The 27,006-nt window shown below is 44.7% G+C and overlaps 1 long non-coding RNA gene and 1 other non-coding gene across 2 annotated transcripts in view; one reads left to right on the forward strand and one right to left on the reverse strand.

The window, feature by feature from the left end:
* LOC147004314 (uncharacterized) overlaps positions 1–27,006 on the reverse strand; it is a 73,751-nt gene that overhangs the window by 39,241 nt on the left and 7,504 nt on the right. The gene's annotated exons all lie outside the window — the stretch shown is intronic.
* LOC115031007 (small nucleolar RNA SNORA17) lies at positions 6,005–6,135 on the forward strand. The gene has a single exon (XR_003836599.1). It is a non-coding gene; the product is annotated as a small nucleolar RNA SNORA17 (small nucleolar RNA).

Below are 27,006 nucleotides of genomic sequence, written 5' to 3' on the forward strand. Positions count from 1 at the left end.
TATGGTCCGGCCAGATGGCTCAGTGGGTAAAGGCATCAAGCCTGATGACCTCTAGAAGTCATGTGATATAAACAGAAAAATGACCCCAAAAGCTGTCTAGTGACCTCCTCTTATATACCATGGCTCAAGCACATGCTTGTACACACACACACACAAAATAAATGTAATGTAATTTAAAAATGAAAAGTGCTCATCTGTAGCATGACGACACAAGCCTACAATCTCAGCATTCGGGAGGCAGAGGCAGGAGAATTAGGAGTGCCAGGTCAGCGTTGGCTGGATGAGACCCTGTCTCAGCACAAGACACACTAACACAGGGCAGCTCGTCAGGAGACCTCACTAAGTATTTAGAAGCACAGGAGACAGATTTAGAAAATATATTTTCAAAAGTCTATCTGGCAAAGGATCAGAAAATAATATGATATAATATGATGAGCGAAGACCTCCTGAAAGTGCAGTCAAATGCAGTCATTTATATAACGATAGTCGGGATGGTAGGAAAACAATGGGAGGGAAGAGTCTGTCTCTCTGTCTCTGTCTCTCTCTCTTTCACACACACACACACACACACTTGGCCCACCATATCAGCAGATTACTCATACATGAATCAAAAACAGTCCAGCAATTTGTTTCCTAAGACAACAATTCATGTAGCTTTGGTGGCCTTGAACTCCTGATCCTCCTCTAGCATTTAAAAGATGTGTGTGTGTGAGAGAGAGAGAGAGAGAGAGAGAGAGAGAGAGAGAGAGAGAGACCTGTAGGCCTGTGTGGGAGCAAATCTGAAACACAGGATGTGTGTGGTAAAGGTGTCACCTTTACGTGGTTTACAGAGATGGAACTCAAGCTGCTGGCCTAGCACTGCAAATCCTGTTGCCAGCGAAGCCATCTCATAGGCCATTTTTAAGGATGCCTCTGAGCTAATGAAATACAGACACTTTCTCATGGCTACTTCCTAAGCTACCCAGTGTAACAACTACTTATCTAACATTTACACTGCATGGAGTATTATAGGTAAACTGAGGGGAGGGTGGAGACAGAAAACACAAAAGAAGATATGCTAGAAATATGCAAATTATGCAAGGAGTGGAGTGTGCACAGATTTCTGGTGTTGCAGGGTCTCGAGTCCAATCCTCTACAGATCGTTAGGCACAACTATATGTTCAAAAGGCTGATACACAACTGGGAGGGGCACAGGGAAAATTCAAATTAAGCCCACCCTCAAACCTGCGCACTGGAGGGCTGAAATAGAAAAGTCTGGAAGAGCCTCAGTCCTGGTGAGATTACAGAGTGAGTCAAGCCCTCCTTCCTACTGGGAGAGTGATTATTCCCACACTGAAATTGCTGCTGCTCTTGTTGTTGTTGTTGTTGATGATGATGATGATGATGATGATGTTTGGTAAGTTTGGGGTTGTTTGTTTTGTTTTGTTTTGTTGTTTTGTTTTGAGACAGGGTCTCTCTCTATACACAGCTCTGACTGTTCTGAAACTCTCTTCATTGACCAGCCTAGTCTCGAACTCACAGACATCTGCTTACCTCTACTTCCCAGGTGCTGCAACTAAAAGCAGGTATTTTGTGTTTTGTTTGTGTTTGTGTTTTTGAGACAGGGTCTCATGTAATCCAGGCTAACATTCACCATGTAGTCAAAAATGACCTTGATCTTCTCACTGTCCTGCCTCCACCTCCCAAGCAAGTGCTGGGACACCAAGCATATACAATAAACTTGTTTCTGTGGTGCTGGGAAGTGAGCCCAGGGCTTCGCACATGCTACAGATGAACTGCATCCACAGCCTGTGCTTCTCCTTTTAATGATGAGTTTACTGAAGTCCAGAAAGTAATCTACTCACACCCTTGTCCGTACCAGGTCAGAGGAGGTGTGAGGTGGTGGCCGGGAAGCTACCACGGCTGTCATCACCCTGCTTGTGCACTTCGAGCTGTAGACGATATCTGCCTTCTCCATCCGCAACAGAAACCTCGAGTCCTTTGTCTTCTGTCTGTTCTTTTACCCAGACATGAAACACTCCCATTTCTCTGCTTGGCATCTTGCTAAAGTCTGAATACACCCCTGGGAATGAGGCTTAGTTCTGCCCAGACTGGAGAAACAAACAGACGCACACAGAAAACAACATGTGTTTCCAATTGCATCCAAAGACCCAACGCTTTCTGCCTATTCTGAAATGTGTCCCCAGAGAGCATGCCTAGCAGTCAAGGTTAAGGTCATTTTAATTTCTCTACAGGTTCAAATTGCAAAATCACCCTCTGAAAAGATTGGACCAGAATACACTAGAGGCATATATTTGCCTCTTTTGCTCCTCCTCTTCCTCTTCCTCCTCCCCCTCCTCCTCCTGCTCCTCCTTTTCTTCTTCTTTTGTCAGTGTTTCTGGCGATATAGACTATGTGCCTTTCCAGATATCTTCACAACTGTTAAAACTACACTAAACAAGTAGCAATGCCTCTTTCTCCCAAGTGCCAGGATCACAAGACTGTGCCACCACTCGCGGCTGTTTGGGGTTTTTTTGTTTTTTGCTTTTTTGTTGTTGTTGTTGTTGTTTTGAGTTGGTTTTGTCTTGTTTTGTTTTGTTTTGTTTTGTTTTGTTTTGTTTTGTTTTGTTTCGTTTTAACTTCCCCAGGTAAGAGTCTTGCTCTGTAGCTCATCCCTGGCCTGGACCTCACTGTACATCTCAGGGTGTCCCCACGCTCATAGCTGTCCTGTCTCGGTCTCTGTGCTGGGACTGCAGATGTAAGCCTCTCTTCTACTCTATCTATTGCTGTGATAAGCACACTTTAGACAAAAGCAGCTTGAGGGAAGACATGTTTTATTTCAATTTATAACTAACTCCAAGACATCACTGAGGGACACAACATTTGCCATTCTACACAGCATTACCTCTGACTAAAGAAAACTCTCACGCACAGACAAGAAGCACAACAGGACCCACAGAGGCTATTGCTTGCTAACTGGCTTTTTCACCTGCTCGTACTCAGCTGGCATTGCCTAGGAGTGGTGCTGCCCATAGTGCCCTGAATCTGCATATATCAACTGGCAATAAAGACAGTCCCCCCAGAGACATGCCCACAGGCTAATCCTGTGGTAATCCTCAGTTAGAGCTCTCCTCTCAAATGATTAGGCTGCCAACTGACAGAGCCAATCCGGACAGCCACCATGTCTGGCATAAAGACAATTCCTTACAAATGCTGTTGGCCGGCTTCCTTCTTTCCTTCCTTGCTCCTTCTTTTTTTATTTTTCCCTTCCTCTCTTCTCCTTTTGTCCTCCCTTCCTTCCTTCTTCCCTTCCTTCTTTCCTTCATTCTTTTCTCCCTCCTTCCTTTTTTCCTTTTTCCTTCCTTCCTATAATTGGCAGTTCACATATTCTTACACTTTCATATTAATTTTTTTGACATTTTGAAACAAAGAAGTTTTCATCCACCATTCTGCAAGTCTTTTTCCCATGTTTTGATTCTTCCCTTTAATTGGTGGTATTTTTTTCCCCTTAGATATATCAACTTTAAATGTCTTATAGTAAAATCTGTTTATTAAAGCCTCTTTATTTTTACAAAGTATTCAAGAAAGACCTTTCCATCTCTAAACTATAAAGTTTATTTCTGGCTGATGCTGTTTTCCTGCATGGATTGTAGGCCAGCTTGGAATACACAGCAAGACAGTGTCAAAAATACAAAAGGAAAAAAGGAAAGGAAGGGAAGTTGATAGGAAACAAGAAAAGAGAGGAAGAGAAGGGACAGAGTAGGAAAGCCGAATAGGTTTGGCCCCCACAGACGCATGTGTTTTAATGCTTGGTTCATAGGAGGTGTGACCTTGTTGGAGGAAGTGCGGCACTGTGGGGGCAGGCTCTGATGTCTCCTACACTCAAGTTACACCCAGTGTGGTACACAGCCTCCCTCCTGTTTTGTCTGCAGATCAAGATGTAGGACTTCTTGAAGCTCCTCCCACACCATGGCTGCCTGCACATTGCTAGGCTTCTCATCACAGAGATAATGGAATAAACCTCTGACACTGTAGCCAGCCCCAATTAAACATTTTCTTTTATAATAATCATCCTGGTCATCGTGTCTCTTCCCAGCAATAGAAACACTAAGACAGAAGTGTAGTCATGTTATATAGAGAATCAAATACTTAAGTACAAGACAGAGCTTAGAGCAAGGAAGCAGTCCTGTGCAGCTATCAGTTCCAAGAGGGACAGCACTGTGTAGTGACTGCTGTAACATCTACTCCAGCGGTTCTCAACCTTCCTAATATTGGACCCTTTAATACAGTTCCTCATGGTGTGGTGACCCCAACCATAAATTTATTTGGTTACTTCATATATGTAATTCTGCTAGTTATGAATCAAAATATAAATATCTGATATGCAGGATATCTGATATGTGACCCCTGTGAAAGGGGCATTTGACCACCAACCAGGTTGTGTCCCACAAAGTGAGAACAACTGTTGTCCTTCTGTACTTGGGTGGTATGGGGAAAGAGAATTTGCTACCAGAGGCTCTCCCTAGCAATCAGTATAGGGGATTGTCCCTCTAGGACCCAGAATGGAGATGTAGGCTACAGGGAAGGAGTCTCAGGTATTGCAAAATGTAAATGATGGAATTACAGCAAGAAAAAGTAGAGGAGAGATCCCTGACATCCTAGTCCCGCTCTCTACTTCCCTGTAGTCAACTCCCCATCACCAGCCTGGCCTTCACCCTCTCTGTTAACCTTGGAGAGTACCCTCAGGTTACTGACGTTAAGTTTTGACTTCAATGCTTCCCTTTCCTTCTTTCCTCTTTCCCTCCCCCTCTGGCATGAATGAGCTCAGGTTTTGATCTCAAGGTGTAGACTTAAGCCCGTGATCCTCCTGCCTCCACTTCCTGAGTTCTGGGGTTACAGATATGCTCACGTACTCTGGTTTATGCTATGCTTGGGTTCAAACCCAAGGCTTCAGGAAAGCTAGGCACATGCTCCATCCCCAGCCCCATACCCTTCACCACACTACAGGCTGACATCAATCTACCACAGAGGCCTGAGCACATCTCTCCCCAAACAGAACCAGACTTTTCAGTGCATATTCAAGAACATATGGCTCTCTATGTCTGGATGGGGAGCAAGGTATTCATCTTCTCCCAAAGGCAGGCATATGCTTGCTTGTGGGTATCCCTCTCTAGCTAGATGACCTGCCCTGCACATATCCCGGGTTCAAATACTACCTTTATTATGCCTTCCCAGGCTCCATCTTCCCATATGTCATATCTCACCAAATGCTGAAAGCCAAAAGCCTTTTACTTTATGTGATGTTTTGAATGAGAATGGTACCCATAGATCATATGTTTGAATACTTGGTCCTTGGTCAATGGAAGTGTATGGGAAGGTGGAGTGGAAATTTCTGGTTTCTTTGGAGACTCAATTGTGTCCTGTGATGTTTTTCTGGAAGCTGTCGTATGAGAGGATGTTTTGCTGAAGCAGACACATGAGAGGGTGTTTTGCTGATACAGCCACATGAGAGGATGTGTGATGTTTGGAAAGAGTATAAGTAGAACCCAACAGACAGTGAAGGAGGCTCTTGCATTGGTTTGCCTTGCAACACTTTGCTGGACTTCACTGATCTTCCCTTGTGACTTCTTAGAGAGAAATGAGCCAAAGAACTTCTCATGGGATTCTGGCTGCTTCTTGCCGCTCCCTTGGACTCATGCCAATGTGGTGAAGCCTCGCAGTCTCTTCTGGATCAAGCCACTGCTACTGATTCATGTTTGGTGTTTTGGACTAGACTACTAATATCCTGACAACAAAGAATGGAATTGCCCCCAAAGAACTACTTCTAGACAGGTCCCCATCCTCTTGTCCTGTTAACTATTTTCTCCCCTACCTTTGGTCAGTGAGGTAGAAGGGCGGGTGAAGCACTTAAGAACCCTTATTAAGAACCCTTAGAAAAAAATCTAAGCCTACAGGAAGGATTAGGAGATGTGGACTTGTTGAGGGACATATGTCACCGAGGACAGGCTTTAGATTACAAAAGACCCCTGTCCCAGAGGCATTCCAAGTGTGGTTGCTGTGTCACCTGTGCATTAGTAGGCATCAGAGAGTAGAGAGTCTATGTCTTCGCTCAGTGTTCTAACCTAGGAACATCTGAATTATTAGCAGCCTATCATTCCCCGAAAAAATCTAGCCTGAGACAACCACCAGTCTGGTGTCAGGGGACCCACACAGGGAGCTAGCCTGAGATGACCAGCACTCTGGGCACAGGCAGGCCCCAGTGTCTCCTGGGACTGGGAGCAAGATAGACACTAAAACTCCACCTGGGACTAAGAGTCCCAGATAGAAGTGAGCTTGAGACAGATGATCCTCACATGGGGCTACTTCGGTGGGCCAGGCAAGGAGCAAGCCCTAGATGACCACCAGACCAGTGCCATAGGGCCCAGACAGAGAGCTAGCCTGAAATGACCACCAGCCAGGTGCTATGTATGGCTCAGATCATGCCTGAGATGACCCCTGCCCAGCACCATAATGCATGAGTGGAACAAAGACTGAAACCACTCTTGGCATGACCCCAGACACTCAGAGACCCCAGTATCTCTAAAGGGAGCAAGTAAATGGTGGAGAAATGGAAGAGAAAGAGAAACAGAAGGATGTGGGCACAATGAAGAGAGGCAGAACTGGAGACTCGAGGGTAGTGAGGAACACCCTGATGTGAGTAGCTGGTGATGCCTCCTGGGACTATGTGTGGGATCCTGGCCTGGCCTGCCACTGGGGACTATGTATGGGTCCATGATCCTGCAGCAGCCAGGTCTGTTACCACTAAAGGCCAGGCAGATGTCCCTAGTCTGGGCTGCCACCAGGGACATGCTGATATTTGAGAGCTGTAGGCATAAATTTTTTGCAATGTATTTTTAATAAGGGTTCAAGCTCTCCTCTACCCCACAGAAGAGGTAGTGGAAGAGAAAAGTTAATAGGATGTGAGGGAAGTAGACCTAATCATTAGTAGTTCTTCGGGGGCAAGCTCCATCACCTTTCTCAGCAGTTCAGTCCTGTACCAAACACCAAATACAACTCAGCAGCTGCAGACCAGTCAGTCCTCGAGGCAGGCAGACACCAGGCACTAACCAGCAGCTGTAGTTCAATCCTTTAAAAACTGCCAGGTTTGCCAACTAGCCTGAGGTGAGGCTGCAGAAGTGGCAAGCTGCTGCAGGACCTCATGGGCAGTTCTTTGACAAGTTTCTCTCAATGTCATCATTACCACAAGTTGATCTCAACAACACTATATAAGGCGAAAAGCACGTGCATGTCTTTAGCAAAGAATAGCAAGGTGGAGCAAACCAAACTAATGCTCAGTGCTCATCTCCCACTGTGGAAACTGTGGGGTCATATGTATACTTCATCGTGGGTCTTTTCACGTGATTGCTATATCAAAACATCCTTTCATCTGTGTCTGCTTCAGGAAAACAGTCTTTCCTGTGTCTGCTTTAGCAAGACATCCTTTCACCTGTGTGCCTCAGCAAACCATCATTTGACATAACTAACTTTCCAAAGAAACTAGAAGTTTGCACTTCAAATGCTTTGCAGAACTGGCCCCATCCCTTACCTGACATCATGAAAGAGCTGGCTCTGGAGGCATGAAAGCAAGAGAGCTGGCTCCATCCCTCGCCAGTTGGAGTGCTCAGTTGTTGTTGGTGAGCCAGCCTGAAAGCATACAAGCATGGAAGAGCCCTACTGCTGTCTCCTGTATGGTGGTGTGGATAAGAGAGAGATAACATCCTTTTCTCTCACCCAGCAGGTAGGAACCTGACCCTGGGGTTATGAGAACAGGAGAGCTGTCCCTGTCCCTCACCAGCTGCATCACTTGGGAGAGCCAGCTCTACACCTTGCCTTGGCAACACAGTAGAGCTGATTCTGTTGGTGGGGTCACTGATAACCCAGTCCTGAGGTCATGAGCATAGGAAAGCCAGCCCTGCCTCTTGTCTTCTTGGCAGTAGCTTCAACGAGGGAGAGATGCCTTCCTTCCCTCCCTTGTCCCTTGCCATCTATGGCAGGCAGGAGAGCTGTCCCTGGCTTCAATACTTGGGAGAGTGGGCCCTGCACCTTGCCTAGACAGCAGGGTAGAGCTGGCCCTGGTTTTGGGTTTACAGGTGAGCTATTGCAGAGGGTATAAAAGCAGAAGAACCAGCAGTCGGACCAGCTCAGATACCTCTCAGGCCCAGATCCAGTGCTTTCAATTTGTCCACCCCAACATCTCCTCAATCAGTAAACTGCAGGCATGCAAGAAGGGGCTGGTCTTAGAGATCCAAAACTACAGGATCTCCATGACACAGGGCAACAACAGGCTATCTAAGAGGAGACCCACTGAAGTCCCACTATAGATAGAGTAGCAGAAACCAGGGCCTTGGACCTGACCAATGAGTGATTGCATGAACATTTGCAAGCAAAGAAGTGTGGACACAAGAGTTACTGCGGGACACACTGTGACACACTACAGTTTCCACAAGGAGATTTTTTTTCTCTGTTGTGTGGGAGGTTGCAAGGGTGGAGGATGGGCATGAGAGGAGGGAGGGATGAGTGGGATTGGGGTCAAGGATGTGAAATGCACCAAGAACCAATAAAAAGCTTTTCTTTATTAAAGATTACAAAAGCCCACACCATTCCCAGTTCTGTCTCATGCTTGCGGATCGAGATGAGAGCTCTCAGCTACTGCTCCAACACCATGCCTACCCTCCCAATGTCATGCTCCCCAATAATGATCATGGATTCTCACCCTCTGAAGCTGTAAGCCTCAAAAGGAAACACTTCCTAAGGTGCCTTAGTCATGGTGTTTTATCACCATATTATAAAAGGAACTAAAACACTTTCTTTGTTCTTTCTTTCTTTCTTTTCTCCCTTATTTTATTTTATTTTATTTTATTTTATTTTATTTTTGAGACAGGGTCTCATATACAACAGACTGACTGCAAACTCACTCTGTGTCTGAGGATAACCTTGAACTTCTGACCTTCTGCCTGGGACTACAGGCATGCTAAACACCTCGTTTCTGCGATGCTGAGGCAAGCATTCATCCAACTAAGCTTCAGTCTTTCTATCTTAAAAAACTCACTTAGTAATTTTGCAAAAAAAAAAAAAAAATACAGCATGAGAGAGAGATATGTAGCCAGGCTGGCCTTGACATCACTGTAATCCCTGACATGACCATAATGTTTCTTATTTTAGTTGATAAATAATTAGACATTTTGATCCAGGTACAATGGTGCACACCGGTCACAATGGTACTCAAGAAGCTGAGTCAGGAGGATTACTACAAGTCTAAGGCTAGCCTGGGTTACACAGTGAGTTCCAGGCCCACTTTGGTTATATAGTTACGACTCTTCTCAAAAACAAAATTGAACATGAAACATGTAGACATTGGGAAATCGCTCAAATGAAATAATTAACATATGCATTACCTCATATACTTAATCGTTTTTGTGGTTATGAGCATCTACTCCCAGGACAATTTCGGGACACAATGTAATGCTCTTATCTGTGGTCACTGTGTTGTACAACATGCCAGCAAATTTTCAGAGTCTTCATTATTTTACCTAAAGAAGAAAAAGTGCTTCCAACTATACCATAACACCATGCCTTCCTAAGCCTTGTGATTTTTTTTACTTTCTTCTCAATGCAGGATTTCTCCATGCTGGGTGTGATGGAATAAGCCTTCTTTCTAGCTGAAGATGCCGAGACAGGAAGGTGGACTTCGCCTAGGAGTTCCAGGCCAGCCTGGTGACTCAGTGGGACCTCCCACCCCTACTAAAACAGAGCAAAACAGTTCTTTGGAATTTAGAATCTGCTATCAGTCATCCTTCTTGAGTGCTTTATATGTGTGTATTTAAACATGAAATAAATAATCAAGGCACTAGCACACTGATAGACCCTTTATGTCGACAACTGTAAGAGCCTTTATTTATAATACCTACTCCCATTTTGTCTATTTTTCTTTTGTTTTTATTCATTTTTTAATTTTGTTTGTATTTTTTTCCTAAAGGGTAGAAGCAGTTGAGACAGGGTCTTATGTAGCCCAGGCTAGTCTAAACTCAAAATGTACCTCAGATTGATCTTGGTCTCCTTGTCACCGTGTCTCTGCCTCCCAAGTACTGGAATTACCTGTGAGGGTCATCACAGCCTACTCCTCTCCCTTTGGAGATGCTCTAGGGGTTGAGGCTGCAGCACTCACCCAGCACGTGCAAGACACTGTTGACACCCAGGGTGATAATTAATCAGTATCAGGGGAAGAGGTACACTAAACTTGAAATACAGATAATCTCTTCCTCCTAGATTAGCATCTGGCACACAGTAGGTACTCAATAACTGTTTGTGGGCTTCCTATTAGTTTGTGACATATCACAGGCCAATCTAAAGGAAAGTAAGCTGGGTGTCATAATATATGTCTATAATCCCAGCTCCTAAGAAGTATAGGCAAGAGAATCAGGAGTTCAAAACCAACCTCTTCCACATAGTGACTTTGAGGCCAACCTGGGGTATACAGGCCCTATGTTACCAAAACAAAAATGAGATTTCCAAATGGCCCTAGACTTGTGTTCAAAGCTTCCAAAATGGCAGTTTGGCAGCAATGCTGGGCTATTGAAGGCCCTGTTGAAGGTGCTAGGGGTGAAGGAATAGCTTCTAGCACAGAGGCTATCCTGCATCCAGAGTGGAAAAGAAGATGGCTATTGATCCCATGCAGCAGATTGGTGGAAGTGGAGACTATCAGATCTGCTGGTTTTAGCAGAGTCAGGAGGAGATAATGAGCTTTAGAGTATGAGGTATTTATTGGCCCTTGAAAGTGGGTTTTTATTTATAAGTGAATTTTTGGACCTCATGTCCAAAACCAGCACTAAATATCATGCTCTACACTCTGCCTGCACCACACCATTCTCCCTCAGTGAGATGCAAGGGGAAAAAAGGCCTCCATTTGTGGGGAAATGGAGTAGTTATAACCAAAGGAAAGTAATTACACATTTAGAACAGGGACAATATTCTACTAGGCCTCCGTGTGAATGGAATTTTGTTTGAACAAGTTAAATTTGCAAAACACACACACACACACACACACACACACACACACACCCCTCTTTACCAGGAGAAGAAGAAAGAGCCCATTGCTTGCTGTTGTATTTTAAGCTTGGGTAAATATAGGACACCGTTCTCAAACCCTGACATTTGGCTACCCTACATCTCACCTTGGCCACAGAGGAATCTGTCAAAACTGGGGCAGATTCTAGTCAACCAAGATGCTTGACAGTGCACTCAATGGGTGAGGCAGGTAAAGGCCTGGCCATGTACTGGGAGGAGCTCTAGATTCCCAGGCAGGGAAACCGTGAGCCTGATGAGTGACTGGACATTTGCTTAATCCAAGCTGCATGTATAAAATGGACCCTGTCTCACACACACACACACACACACACACACACACACACAAGCACTGGTGACAGTAAACATACTTAATAATCCATGTGGCAGGACATTCATAACAGGTAGACAGCAAAAGATTTTCTGTCCCTTCCCCCATGTCCAGAGATAACTCTTTTGTTGCTGGGTCATAAAAGAAGACCACGGTTGCACAGTTTGCGAGGCTTCTAATCCCAACAGTCAGGAGACTGAGGAAGGGGGATAGCTAAGAACTCAAGGTTGGTCTAAGCTAGACAAGAGCCTATCAAAAATAAAATAAAATGAAATAAAATAAAGCCTATTGTGGTAGCATACACATAAAATTCCAGCACATGGAAAACAGAAACAGGAGAATCAGAAGTTCAAGGTCATCATTGGCTACATAGCATGTCTAATTCCAGTCTGAGCTACATATATATGAGGACCCAGTCTCAAAAAGGGAGCGCAACAATTTCTTAGAAGCCTGCGTACCTGGGTTCAATACCCTAGAGCCTATGTACATGTGAAGGGAGAATACAGACTCCACAACATTGTCCTCTGACCCCATGCATGTGCTATGACATGCTCATCACAAATAAACTTTAAAAAATTAAACCCCCAAATAAAATAAAATAGGATAAAAATAAAAATAAAGGAAGACCAAGGCTTTCCAGGTAAGAACTATTCTGGGGGAGGAGTTACAGTGGCTATTTATTTGCCAACCACAGCAATCTTGTTAGCACATGACATCAGCAGCACATCTTGAGCCCACATGTACCATGTTCCAGGCAACCTGCCCGTGGGCCTCCTATAGTAAATGAGGTTATACAGCTGAGAGAAGGAATGAGTGAGTGAATGGCCTCCTGGACTGTGCTCACATGTCAAGAATTCTACAGCTTCTCATGGAGGTACACACCTATCATCTCAGCACTGGAGAGGCAGAGACAGGAGGATCTGGAGTCCACAGCCAATAGCCTGAACAACAATAAAAATAAACAAAACAGTGATGTCATCTGGTGGCTGTGATGGTGGTGCTGCGGCCACGGCTGCCACCATCTCTGCCACTGCTCCCCATACCGCTCCTCTCCTCTCCCATTTCTTCAGGTTTCTCTGGTTATTGCCTCTTCAACATGGCTTTTATTTTCTCTGCTAAGCGTGATGCCCCAGACCTCAAACATGCCAGGCTAAATAAAGCTGTACCACTGAGCCACAACCCCAGCCACACACTCATTCAGTATTTTAGTGAACACCTGCAGTGTGCCTGCTTACATGCCAGATGCTTAGGACGGAAACATCTAGAAGAACTTGCTTCAGGAAGTCCTCCCAAGCCAGGCAGTGGGAGGTGGACACAACATAATGTAACATCCCAGAGCATGAGAGGACTGCAGCAAAGGCATAGACAAACAAACAAACAAACAGAACAGCAAAGACATCAACCAAACACACTTTCCTTAGGAAGCTAAAAGCCATTGTGTTGTAAATCAAGCTTGAAACTGGAGGCCTTGAGACAGGCACAGGGAGGAGACTGTAGCTCGGTTGGTAGAGAACTATACTGAGGGTGTTTATGGAGTGCAGGAGGCCCTGGGTTCGATCCCTAGCACTGCATAGTTTGAGTGTGGCAGTATACAACGCCAGCACTGATAAGGTAGGGATGGAGGATCAGAAGCTTCATCCTCAGCTATGAAGCTATATAGCAAATACGAGACTGGTCCAGGATACATAACACCTTGTCTGTGTGTGTGTGTGTGTGTGTGTGTGTGTGTGTGTGTGTGTGTGTGTGTGTGTGTGTGTGTGTGTTTAAAGAAGGGGGTATCTTATTAGAATTGGATGCCTCTCTGGCCCACACAGGGTGCCAAGTGGAACAGACTATTTCAAAGCAGGTTTAGAGAATCACAGTAAAGCAGAATCCAGGGACGTTTTCAGGGTCAAGGTGGATATAGGAGGCCGTCATAAAGACCATGCGATAATCTAGGTCTATCATGAAACATAAATCAGAGAGGAAAATGCGTGAGGAAAAAAATGGGGTCCATAAACAAGAAGCTACAGGGAAAATCACATTTAAGAACTAGAGCTGAGTGTGGTGGTTCACACCTGTCCGGGCAGCATCTGGGATGTAGAGACCAGAGAAGGAGAGCTCAGGGTTGAAGTGGGGATGTCACTAAGTCAATAGAGTGCTTGCCTAATGTTCATGAAGAACAGCGCCCCAAGAAGGAACATAATGGCATACACTTGTGATCCCAGTGTTGCTGGTTGTCAGTGTCTTCACCTGGTGCTTCCAGGCTCCTGGCCTCTTATCCAGTTTGTAATAAATGCACACAAAGATTCAAAAGTAGCAAGGAAACTTGGTTCAAAATCAAAAAGCCTAAGATGAGTCAGAAATGTGCTCTCAGAAGGGCTGGCAGGAGCAGCGAGCTGGGTGTGGTGGACTATAATCCATCCACTGGGAGGTGGGGGTCAGAGAATCCAGTGTTCACGGTCAACCCGGGTTCCACAACAAGGTCAAGATCAAATGAGCTTCTCAAGACTCTTTCTCAAATAAGGAGAAGAATGGCAGTGGGCCACGGGCATGGGAGCACTCTAAGGAGCCCCAGGTTTTATTTGGGATTTCCTGCTGGAGTACAGCTCCTGTACAGCACAGCTGCTTCTCTGTTCTGCCTGGCAGCTTTGAAGGATAGAACCTTGTTTCTACATTGGCCCTTCCCATAGTGCATCTCATTTTAATCATATAGATGCCCAATTATGCATAGGCAAAAGATGGACCTTAGGGGATTCTCCCTGAATGTTCACTCAGAGGACATGGCATGCCTTACTTTGCATGCATTCACAACCAGTTCAGGCCAGACTTTTCCCCCTTGCTCTCATACACAGATTTACCTGGAAAGACTTCTGGATAGAAAATGTCTATGGAAGAGCTTTTGATAGGGATCGATAGAGAGGCTTGTTACCCTGTGGCTCTCAGGGGGCTCCGAGGTTGTTAGGAGCAGGATATATTCATACTGTGTGAAGGGGTCCGAGGTTGCCAAGCTAAAAGAGGAGAGTTAATGGAGGATCACTCAGCTGTTAGAAAAAAATGAAATCATGAAGCTTACAAGAAATGGACAGAATGGGGAGGGGGGGTGGTAATCATCCTTAGTGAGATAACGCAGACCCAGAAAGACAGACATGGTATGTATTCGCTTATATGTGGATATTCACTGTGAAGTCAATGATAAGCAAGCTGCAGTCTATATAACCACAGAGGTTAAGGAGGAGACTAGGGAGGGACAGAAAGAGCTCCGTAGGGGAAGAAAAAATAGTTACAAATAGAAGGGGGAGTGGAAGCTGAAATGGAAGGATTAAGAGGGTAGAGAGGGTGATGAGAGAGAGAATATGGAGAGACGCAGTTAAAACTAAGAGCCATTTGAGGAGTAGTATAGAACCTTCCTAAAATATCTAACCCATGAGGGCAATCTAAATGAAACTGCCAAATTACAAGGAAGACAGAGCCCCATCTGGACATTTCTCATCATCAAATAAAGCTTCCAGAACTGGGAGTGAGTTACATCTAATTGAATTGTTGGCCACAGGAATCCCTTGGGAACCCCAAACAACCCAAGCTGTTGCCAAAGCTATAGGTTGCTCTCCACAAGCTGGCACTAAGGCCCCACTGCTGAACACAGCACCTACAAAGCTCACTGAATAAGGAGAAGTAGACCTGGTGCCTACATAGAGTCATTACCCTACGGGTTGGTATTCTTGGTACTGGAAGGTACCCTGCACACTACCCAACTACAAGCCCTTTGATCGATAATAGTGTCCTACCTGCAAGATATGCTAGGGCAATGGTGACACAAAGTTTATAGGAGTAATCAATGAATATCTAATCTGATTTAAGCCCCATTCCATGAAATAGAACCCATACCCAAATGCTTGAGTGAAGAAGCTGAGATTAGGTAGTCCATGGACCTGGGGGGAATCCAAATACTGTTCTACTAGACGAGAGGAGTAACAAAACGACTCCTAATGACATTCTGCTACATTCATAGGTCAGTGTCTTGCTCAGCCATCATCAGAGAATCTTCCTCCTGCAGCAGATGGGAGCAAACACAAAGACCCACACTCAGGGAACATCTTGGAAGAGGAGGCAGAACAAGTGTACAAGCCAGAGAGGGATGGAAGACACCAAGGAAACAAGGCCTTCTAAACACAGCAGGACTGATGCACATATGAACTCAGAGACGGCAACATGCACATGTCTGCACTGTTCTGCACCAGAGGAGAACAAAGAGCTGAAGAGTAGACACATCCCTAAGCCAGAAGCTGTCTCCAATTGGTAACTACTTGCAGATAAAAATTTCATTTTCGACAAGGGAGTCTTAATAGGGAAACTACCCCCTAAGCAGCATGCCCAGCAATAGATGGACAACAGAAAAGAAACTCAAGGGCATCCTCGGAGGGTCCTTGTCTGATGTGGATGGCCCCGGTGCTGTTTGCATTTTGAGGTTAATTCCACTTCCCCAAGTGGGGCTGCCTAGGAGAGGAGAGAATCACATACTGCGGTGACTTCAAGTGAACCTTCTCCCCATTTTAACCTGTAAAATATACGGCTAGAGCCGGTGATTTGGCACTGAAAGGTAAGATGGAGCTGAAAAGTTTTAGGAAGAAAGAGGAGAGGCGAGAGAGAAGGGAAGATGGAGGAGGAAGTGTAAGGAAAATGGAACAGAAGCATGAGGCCTGGGAGAAACCACCATAGCTGGGGAATATAGTAGTGTAGCAGTAGATCTGCCCAATCTAGGCGTGAAGCTTGTATTCATATTGAGTTGTATTTTCATTGCATGGGCTTATTTGAGTTAAAGATTCACCGAAACACTTGTCTCATAACATTTTGTCAGGGATTTTTTTTCTTTCTCTTTTTTTAATTTTATCTTTATTTTTCATTTTTATTTCCTTCTCCCTTTTTACCCTACATCTTATATTATACCTTACAAGCATATATCAGCTTCCAGTTTTGTTTTTATAGGATTCCTGAGAGTGTGAATAAGTGGGTCTCTCTGTCTATATCAGCCTTTTGAACCCTTTTGTGAGCTCTTTTCCTTCTGTTTGTTTTTGTTTTTATCTTACTTTGTTATTATCCCTCAGAAGCCTGCTTGTTTTTGAAAAAGAGATAGAAAGGAGGTGGATCCCAATGGGAAGGAAGGTGAGAAGAACTAGGAGCAGTAGACCAAGGGAAAGACATAATGGTATATATTTTATGAAAAAAAATCTATTTTCAACAAAAGAAAAAATAAAAATAAAATAAAATAAATAAAAGCTACTGCCAGAACCTGACACATAGAAACAGGAGTATCAAGAGTTCAAGGCCATCCTTGGCTACACAGAATATTCAAGCCAGCTCAGGCTCCTGGAGAGCCTGTCAAAAAAGAAAGACTCGGAGTAAGGTTCGTCAGCCTGGAGGACTGACATTGTTGTTAAGATCCGATATGATAATCCCAACAGTGGAGTAAAAGAAGGCTTCATGAGTTCTAGATCAGCCTGGGCTACAGAATGAGAGCCTGCTCCAAACACTCCAAAAGACAAAGATAAAAGGCAGGGGGGAAGGAAGCAGAAATTCAGATATGAGAGGGAGACATTGGTCATGCTGAGCAGACAAGGTCTGGATACTTCAGCCAGGGTGATGGATCTCTGCCCACAATCTCCCATATTTCCAGTGTTTGCTTTGGGTCACAGGTCTGTGTATCCTCATTATGTCAATATGGTCTTTATTGAGGCCCCCTAGCTCCAGAGCTGTTGAAGACTCTCCTCATCAGGCAGTCTCATGGTAATTGAGGAAGAACAGACATACAGAAATGAACATAATTCTGAAACACACACACATGCACACTCACGCATGCATGGCATACATATATAATCCCAGCACTTGAGATGTGGAGGCCAAGAGAATGAAGAGGTCATACCAACTTGGACACCAGCCTGGACATCATGAAACTGTTTCTTTAAGAATAGATTTTCTTGCAAAACACATGAAACTCAAGAAGAACGAAGACCAAAGTGTGGACACTTTGCCCCTTCTTAGAACTGGGAACAAAACACCCATGGAAGGAGTTACAGAGACAAAGTTTGGAGCTGAGACAAAAGGATGGACCATCTAGAGACTGCCATATCCAGGGATCCATCCCATAATCAGCTTCCAAACGCTGACACCATTGCATACACTAGCAAGATTTTGCTGAAAGGACCCAGATATAGCTGTCTCTTGTGAGACAATGCCAGGGCCTAGCAAACACAGAAGTGGATGCTCACAGTCAGCTATTGGATGGATCACAGGGCCCCCAATGGAGGAGCTAGAGAAAGTACCCAAGGAGCTAAAGGGATCCGCAACCCTATAGGTGGAACAACAATATGAACTAACCAGTACCCCGGAGCTCTTGTCTCTAGCTGCATATGTATCAAAAGATGGCCTAGTCGGCCATCACTGGAAAGAGAGGCCCATTGGACATGCAAACTTTATATGCTCCAGTACAGGGGAACGCCAGGGCCAAAAAGGGGGAGTGGGTGGGTAGGGGAGTGGGGGGGAAGGGTATGGGAGACTTTTGGGATAGCATTGGAAATATAAATGAGAAAAATACCTAATTTTAAAAAGGGGGGGAAAGAATAGATTTTCACTTTTATTTTTGATGTGCTTCCTATGAAGAGGAGTCACCAGGCTGCGAGTATGGCTCAGTTGGTGGAGCACTTGCCTAGCATGCACAAAGCCCTGGGTTTTGTCCTCAAATCACATAAGCCAAGCAAGGAGATGTATGCCTGCAATCCCAGCACTCAGGAGGTAGAGGCAGACTCATTAGAACAACAACACAGCAAATTTGCAGCCAGCCTGAGCTATATGAGACACTTCCTTGAGAGAGAGAGAGAGAGAGAGAGAGAGAGAGAGAGAGCACTTCAGTTCCTATTCTACAACTGACCAGTTGTAATCCAGTGACAAAACAGGTAATGTCTCCAGGTCTCAGGTTCCTTCTAGTTTTCAAATATCTACGACCTCCTGGCCAAGAGTTGAGAATCCACATACACAGTACAGCAGTCTTGCTCTCTTTCCCTGCCCATCTCCCATTTGAGAGAATAGGCCCTGAGGCAAATCGTATTTCTTCTCCTTTGTATACCCCTGAATGTAGGAAACAAGAGAAGCTGAATTCTTTCCATACACGACACAATGAAGTTAAATAACGGATCTTAATTGTTCTCTACGAGAGAGCTGGATTCAATAGCTTGTTTAAGAAACTGTGCATGTTGGCCCACTCTCGTTCCCTGCGAGGCAATGAACTGGTTCCGAGAGGGCAAAGCCAGCTAAGCAGCCTCCAGCAGTCGCTCTCTTTAACAGGGCCCCTCCATTCAGACCCCATTTTCATGGGCACACTCCACTGTGTTAACTGGCTGCAGCTGCAATTAGGAGTCGGCGAATCCAGGCATGTGTTTGGGTCCGAGCTGCATCCTGTGTGATTCCTCAAATACTTTGGGTTTGGCAGAAGCTGGGACGCATTCTGTCAAGTTCTTTCTCTCTCTTCATTGTTAAACCCGTGTGTATTCAAGAGAAATGGGCTCCATCTGATTCTCATTCATTTTCGCTTAACTCGACAAAAAAGTTGTCTTGGAAGAACCAGAAAATATCCAAGTGGCAAACCCAACTTCTTTAATGGAAGTCTTATTAGAATCCTTTTTCTCAACTCTAGACAGCTTGACATTCTCCAAATGGGCCAAGCATTTCCATTTCACAAGGCCCTTGCTCTTGTGGACCAAGCCTAGATTGCTCCTCACCCCACTTCCTGTATGCTGTCTCCTACTCAGGGAGTCCCAAGGCTGCCTCCTTTGTTAGAGCCTGTTTCAGGCCCCAACTCAAAGATAACTGTATGATCCGGAGCTCCTGCTCGACCTCACTTGGAGTGCTAACTAGCCCTTTATCCCAAGCCTGCTTTGTGTTGCAGTCAGTTGTTGAACCAGGTTAGCCAAGCCCTCACTGATGTCTGCTTCAGTGTTAAGCCCTTGACCTTAATTAAAGGCCTGTGCAAGAAATGGCAGACAAAAATTGGCATTTGCGGTAAAGCTCTTGCCAAAAACATTAATTATTGTGTCTATCAATGTCCTTATGTGGGCTTCCAGGTGAGAACTGAGCGTAGGGTTTAAAGGACCAAAATAACCATGGGCTTGTTCCCCTCTGATGAGAACTGTGGCCAGCATTTGTTCCTTTTCTGTCCTGGCTGCCAGGAAGCCAGGAGACAGATTTGACAATCATGACAGCCCTGTCCCATGCTAGCTAGCTAGCTCCATTTCTTCTTTTCTTCTTCCTTTTTAGTTTTTTATTCCCCCTCCCCTGCCCGTTTTAAAGGGCCACATTGTTACATGTATGCAGGGAAAGAAAATACATTCTCTTTATGAGTCATTTGAAGCACTAACAGCCTGTCTCCCTAAAAGAGTAGGTTGTCCATGACTGCTGCTGGAGATCAGGTCTAGTAGTGCTAAGGGGTGTGTGTGTGTGTGTGTGTGTGTGTGTGTGTGTGTGTTGTGGTGGTGGTGGGTTACTTTGGTTTTAGTATTTTGAGATAGAGTTTAAATGTGTGGCCCAGACTGATCTGAACTTTCACACTGTAGCCCAGGCTGACTTGAGCTCATGGCAATCCTCTGCCTTAACCTCCTAAGTACTAAGATTTACAGACATGAACCACTGTGCCCAACTCTAAGCATAGAAATCAGAGGACAACCTATTGGAGTCAGTTGTCTCCCTCTGCCCAGTGCGTTCAGTGGATTGGAGTCAGGTCATCGGGCTTGGTGGCAAGGTCCCTTACCTACTGGTATATATTTGTGTGTTGGGGGGTGGGTGTGTCTGTGTGTGTGTGTGTCTGCACATACATATATAACTTAGAATAAAAAGCACTTGGTTTCATCACGGCATCTTCACATATAATTAATGATCCCCTAACCCACTCTCCACCCCACAGACTCTCCTCTCGTCCCATGGGTCTTTCTGCCTGCAGTTGGTTCTTCTATCTTCTTTTCCATTACATACTTCATCACCCTTCTTATGCCCTTTCTTCCCCATTCATGATCTTCTTTCTAGTTTCATGACCTACAAACATGTGTAAATACACACACACACACACACAGCTATAGAATTTTAAATTTAGGTTTGATATTTGAGAGAAAACACATTTGTCTTTCTGAGACTGACTTATTTCACTTAACATAATTTCCAATTCCATCCATTTTCCTGTTGTCATGATTTGAACTTTCCTTTATAGGAACATAACATTCCGGCATTCACTCTATTGAGAGGCATCTAGGCTAGTTCCACCTCCTGGTGAGCACAACACCTGCAAACATGGGCATGCAAGAACCATGGCCATGAGTTCAAGGCCAGGCTGGGCTATGGTATGAAAGTTCAGATCAGTCTGGGCACACATCGAGATCCTATCTCAAAATACCATGTTGGCTTGAGAGTTTTTATTATATAAACCAAGTAAACATCTTGGTATATGATCATTCTATTTTCAGGTTTTTTGTGGCCCCTACATGCTAATTTCCATAGTAACTGATCAATTTTATTTTCCCACCAGCAATGAGTAAGAGTCCCTCTTTCCCCGTGTCCTCCCCAGAATTTGTAATCCTTCGTCTTCTTGATATAGCTGTCGTGATGGGGTAAGGTGGACTCTCAAATGCTTCTCTTTTGTATAATCCCTGATGTAAGCACTTTTTCTTGGCAGCACAATGTATACCTCTCATGTTCTTCTCTGGACTCCTCAGCATATAGCAGAGTTCCTTCTGTGGGCATCCTCCACGTCTGCTAGATGAATGGGAATCAAAACAAATATCCAAGACTTTGGGACTAGACAAATTAGACAACCACAGACTCACAGCTGGAAATACAGTACTGCGCCTTGGCTAGCTAGTTCCTTGAATCTATTTGAGATGTGGTGGCTCAAACTATAGTCCAGTATGTGGACTGAGATAAGAGTATCAAGTATCATAGTACACTTGAGAGCAACCTAAGCTACAGAGTGATTTTAAGGCCAGCCTGGACTATAGAACAAGATCTTATTTAAAACAACAAAAAAAGATATCTAAGATCACTGAGAGCATGGAGCATGACCTCTGAGGGACAGTGGTGCCTAGCATTCCTGTTTTTCTTGTCTCTTTGCTTCCATGAGGTGAGAAACTTCTACTACTGTGTGTTTCTTCCATGGCATGCTGCCTCAACAGGCTCAAGAGCAAATTGGCCAAATTAGCATGGACTCAGACCTCTCAATCCACAAGCTGAAACACAGCTTTTGACTTATTGTATTTTGTTATACTAACAGTACGATGCTGAACGCTGCATCTTTGGTCCTAGCAGTTATTTTATTCATTTGTTTGCATGTTTGTGATTATTTGATTAGGTAATTCCAGCTCCCTGCGGGCTAGGAGTGCATCTTCATTTATGCTGATATTCCCTCTCAGTGTCTAGCTCTGGCCCACACACATGGATTGTGTTCCCTAAACCAACTTCATAAATGAAAGAGTAGATTTGTTTTATTCCACATGTGCCTTCGGTCTCTTAGCTCTTAGACTGCTGTATAGTTCATTGAGGGGGTGGATGCTTGGCACAGAGACAGCTGTTAACTCTCCTGTTTGTTCGGGCCAACTATAATGGAAATGTAAGGTTTGCCAACAATCAGGGGAATTCGGGATGGTAAATGGAGCGCCCTTGCTTTCAGGACCTGGTAAAGGTTTGACAAGCAACACATAGCCAAAATAAAAATTTTAAAACTATACCCCAGGAAAGAGTTGGCCACGTCCTTTCAAGAAACTCCCCAAGCAGAGAAAACAAGTGAGAGAGAACAGAGAAGGCAAGGAAACCCGTTACATATACTAACCACGTCTCAGAACATGGAGAACGCAGAGACCACGGAAAGGACAAAGAATTGAGCACTGTTATACTAAAATGAAGGCAAAGCCACTCTGCGCTGTATTTGTGTAGGCAGACAACTGGGTTTTTTAAAGGATCACACAAAGATTTTGTTTGGTCTTGTTTTACTGTCTTGTTTCTAAATGGAGGTCTCACTCTATTGCAGGCTAGCCTCAAACCTACGCTGGTCTTCCTGCCTCAAGCCTCCTATGTGCTGGGACTACAGGTCAAGCCACCATGTCTATCTCAAGGATACTTTCTGACTCAGTCTTTAGCACAGTTGCAAAAAGGTTTCAGGCAGGCTGGGGGTCTAGCTCAGCTGATCGTGTCTGCTGCACATGCACAAAGCCTTGGGCTCTATCCCTGGCATCCCATAACCAGGCATGGTTCTAAATGTCTATAATCACAGCACTCAAGGGGTAAGGGAAAAAGAATCAAAGATCAAGGTCATCCTTAGAAGAGAGTTTGAGACCTGCCTGTCTCAAAACACCTAGAGCGTGACACATGCTTGAAGTCCACGGGTTTCTTACCTTGGGAATACCTCGGCTGGGGTCAGCCAGACCAATGGTCAAGGACTCCTCTGTCCATTCATACCCATGTTGATTGAGCCTTAGACTTGCTCAGTTTCCCTCTCCCATAGCACAGAGGGGGGACTCATCATGCCAACTGAACAGAGGGCCTACCCAAGCTTACATGTGCAACAGCCAAGTCCAGACTAGAGCCTAGGCCTTCCCCCTCAGCAGCCAGCCCCTGCCCTGCACACACCAGCTCTGTGGTGAGACAGAAGCAAACATTAAGCTTCTCCCTGCTGCCCAGGACATCCAACAGCTGACCGGCTGCAGCTTTGTCTTCAAGTCAGTGGTTTCTGCCCCCTGTACGCCACTCCACAGTCTATTATCTCTCTGTGGGTTTTCTATCCCAACAGGCATTCCTGAGACATCTGCAAATAAGTGGCTAGTCTCCTGGTACTATTTTTTTTTCTTTCATCTGTACTGACTTCCCTGCAATCTAATGCAATCATGGCACAGCTATCTTAAATTCCAAGAGCTTTTTAGCTGGTCCTGAAGCGCCTCAGAGTCAGGAAGTATGCCTTACTTATTTAGGACATGCCGATACCTAAGCCAGTGACTGGCACATAGTAGATCAGCAAAATGAGAGACCCAGAAAGCTAGGCCTGGTGGCACACACCTATGATCCCAGCACTCGCAAAGTGGAATTAAGAGTTTAAGACCAATCTGGGTTTTATGAGACTCTGTATTAAAATACAAAAGGAAAAAGATATAACACAGAAGTAGATATTGAAGCCAGAGATGGGTGGGTTAAAATTAGATAGATGCTTTCAAAGGGCTGGGAGGTGTCACTCAGTACTAGGGCACTCACAAGCCTAGCAGAGATAAGGCTCTAGGGTCGTATCTTAGCACTACAAAAAAAGATAAAATGAAGGCTTTGAGTTGTAGCTCAGTTGGTAGAATACTTGCCCAGCATGTACAAACCCCTGAGTTCTATTCCTAGCACACATAAATGAGCACACTTCATAATGAGAGGTGCACACCTATACTGTTCCAGCGCTCAGGAGGTAGAGGCAGGAAGATCAGAAGTTTAAGGTCACCCTAGGCTATAGATTGAATTTTTTATGTATCTAGTCTAGGCTACCTAAGACCCTGTCTCAAAAGATGTAATAATAATTATTAATAACAAAATATAAAATAATACAAATATCTCTATTTCCTAGTATTGCTGTGAGGATAGGAAAAAAAAGAGATACTCCATCAGTTGTAGCCCAGGTAAGGACACCAGCCTTTGAACTTAAGACAGAAAAGGATGAAGTCAAATTTAAATTAGTTATTTCCTAGGAGACAAGCAAGAAATAAACAAGGACAATGGATGTGATTATCCAGTGTTCAGTGTTTCCTTGGCTATTTATTGTCAGAGCTCAGAGCCCATTTAAAGCTGGCCCTGCCTCATCCCCCAACTTCTGCTTCATCCCCCAGTGAAGTCATACTGCCGGGCTCGCTCATCTGTCTATTGACACAGAGAGCCTGTGAGTCACAAATTCAACAGGATGACTTGCTGCAGTGTGATTGACTGGAAAATGTTCCCTCATCTAATTTTTTTTTTTTACAAGCTAAAGAACACACTTAGTTTTGCAGCATGAAGTGCAGGCTTTTTTATTTATTTGACGTTGGTCTTTTCAACACGTTGGCAGAGGGAGGGCTCCCTATGTTCGTGTTTTGCTTTACGGAATGACATACATTCTCTCCCTGCCTCACCTCCTCTTCCTGCTAACTATTATATCTAAAGCAAACAGTTCCAGGACAATGGTTAGATTGCACTTGAATTTGATGTTTACTTGACATTTACACACTGGCCATGCTGGACAGCTCAGGCATACCCAAACAGGGGCTCAGCCAGGAAAGGACTGTGCTCAGCTGCACAGCCCTCTCCTGAGGAGCCAAGATCCCGAGTCAATGGGACACGGTGGTGACATGTTGTTTATGCTGATTCATATGACAGAACTAGGCTATGAGGGGAGAAAGGGTCATCAGAATGTCTTCAGTGCTCTCAGGAAATCTCTCCCTTCGCTGTGGAAGGAAGACTAGTTAGATCATCGAGACTCTTCCTGCCCCAGATTCTTATCTGCACTGTGAGGGGTGTGTGAGCCTTCCAGTGCTGGATTTGTCTCAGGATGGGCTGGAAATGACTGATTTCACTTCATTTCCAGTTTCCTTACTTCTTCAGCAAATTTGGTTGTTGTGGGTCTGATGAGTAACAAGTCTCTGGGCAGATTTGGACTCTGAGAAAGCCCTTGGCGAAGGCTTGTTTGCCCGGTGTGTACTGACACAGGAGGGAAGGGGGCTCACAGAAGCACTCAACACGGGCTTCCGTCATCACTGCTGTCCAATGCCTGAGCTCAGACAGCAGTCAAGATGCCCGTTTTCTCATTCCATTTCTGCAAGCAAAGAGCAATACCCTACTCACCAGGTCTCTGATTCTGTGGGTGCAGGCTAGGACAGTGGGGGGATTCCAGTTCAATTCTAACTTTAGTACAGTTTCCGTCCTTTCAGAGTTGGAAAGAAGTGGAACTTACTGCCATAAATGCCTGAGTAACCCAAATGCAGTGATGCTTACTGGAGGACAATAACTGGGAGACAGTGCACCCCAATCTTTGAACCAAGACCATTCATCATGGCCCAGCACTGTATAATGAAGAAGTAATTAACTATGTAGAGTTTCACTGATTGAGGGACAAAAGTAATATTGATTGGCACCTTTCATGCCTACAGTTTCAATTAATGTTCACAGTAGCCTATGAAGCACATATATTCAAGCCCTTCTCACAGTCAGATGCACTGCGGCCATATGATCGATGTGCTGAAGGTCATCGGGACCTCAGGCTAATTACTTGGGTGGCATCATTCATGACTTTCCCCCCAGCAGTCTTGGCACGCTTCCACTTCCTACCATTCTTCCATCTTCCATAGTCCAGTGAATTCTGGCAAAGACCCTCTACTCCCACCTCCTTAAATGAGTTACAGCAAACGGCTCAAAGAATCGAACTCCGATAATGATAATCTGCACTTGGAGAAACCAAAGATGCTGTTTTGTCTTGAGCTTGTTGAATGAAACATCTGAACACTGAATTCAATATGCCAATGTTTCCCACAACGCTTGGCGCCGAGAACTCTGTTGGTTAAATTTAGCAACCAGGAAAAAAAAATGCATCAGCAACTGACTCCACAGACTGAACTCAGTCTGAATGGACTGCCCTCCTTGAATATCTACCATGATGTTGGGAATTTCTCAAGATCCGGTAACAATGCCAGGGGCTTTCACTTCAGGGATGATTATGGCCTTTCCGTGTATGTATATAAAAGCATCTAGATTTGAGTTATTGACTCCTCTGCATCAAATACACTATGAGACGTGCAAAAGCTCTGCTAGAAAGTTCTCTTGGCTTTTCCTTCCTTTCTGAACATTCGCTCTTGTCATCTTTCCAGCTCTCTCCCCACCAGGCAGGACACTACAATTGATCAACGAACACAATGTGAAGGAAAAGAACAATCAGTAATCAAATGCATTGTTAAATTGAAAAAAAAAATCCCTGGCTCAAAAGGACATAAAGTCATATTGGCAAAAATAACCTATCCTCTGCCCCACAAACTGAGAAGAAAATTAAACACAGAAAGGCTTGGTTTTTGTTTGCGTTTCTCAGGGTGTGAAGCACTCATTTTCAACTCATTTCTAAATCCTACACTTGGCCCAAGGCAAAAGAAAAAAAAAACAACAACAACAAACAAAGCTCCCACAAGATGGACAGCAGGAATCGGTTTTCCCCTGAAAGATGAGCGATCCCAGCAGATACTCCCAGCTCTCACCTGCAAACGGTAGCATCTGGGACAGGAGGTTCTCCTTTGGAGGTCAGTTCTCCCTATTCCCAGAAGCAGAAAAACTTGGTGGACCAGGGCAAGAAGAAAATTATGACTTTCTTTTTAATCCTCTTAGGCCCCCAAACACACATGGGGGTGGGGGAGGGGAAAGAGGGGGATCCAACTCATTTTTTCCCTTACTGTATTTTCTTTTAAACGGTCTCCTGTCACTTAGGCTAGCTTTGAACTCCTGATCTTCCAGCCTCCACCTCTCCAAGTGTTGGGATTACGGGCTTGTATCATTACACCTGTTCAGCTCATTAACGTTTAAGTGTTTCAGATGACTATTGTATCCAG

Source organism: Mus caroli, unplaced genomic scaffold (genome assembly GCF_978045245.1).
Source record: "Mus caroli unplaced genomic scaffold, Mus_caroli_1 scaffold_6, whole genome shotgun sequence".
Classification (NCBI taxonomy): domain Eukaryota; kingdom Metazoa; phylum Chordata; class Mammalia; order Rodentia; family Muridae; genus Mus; species Mus caroli.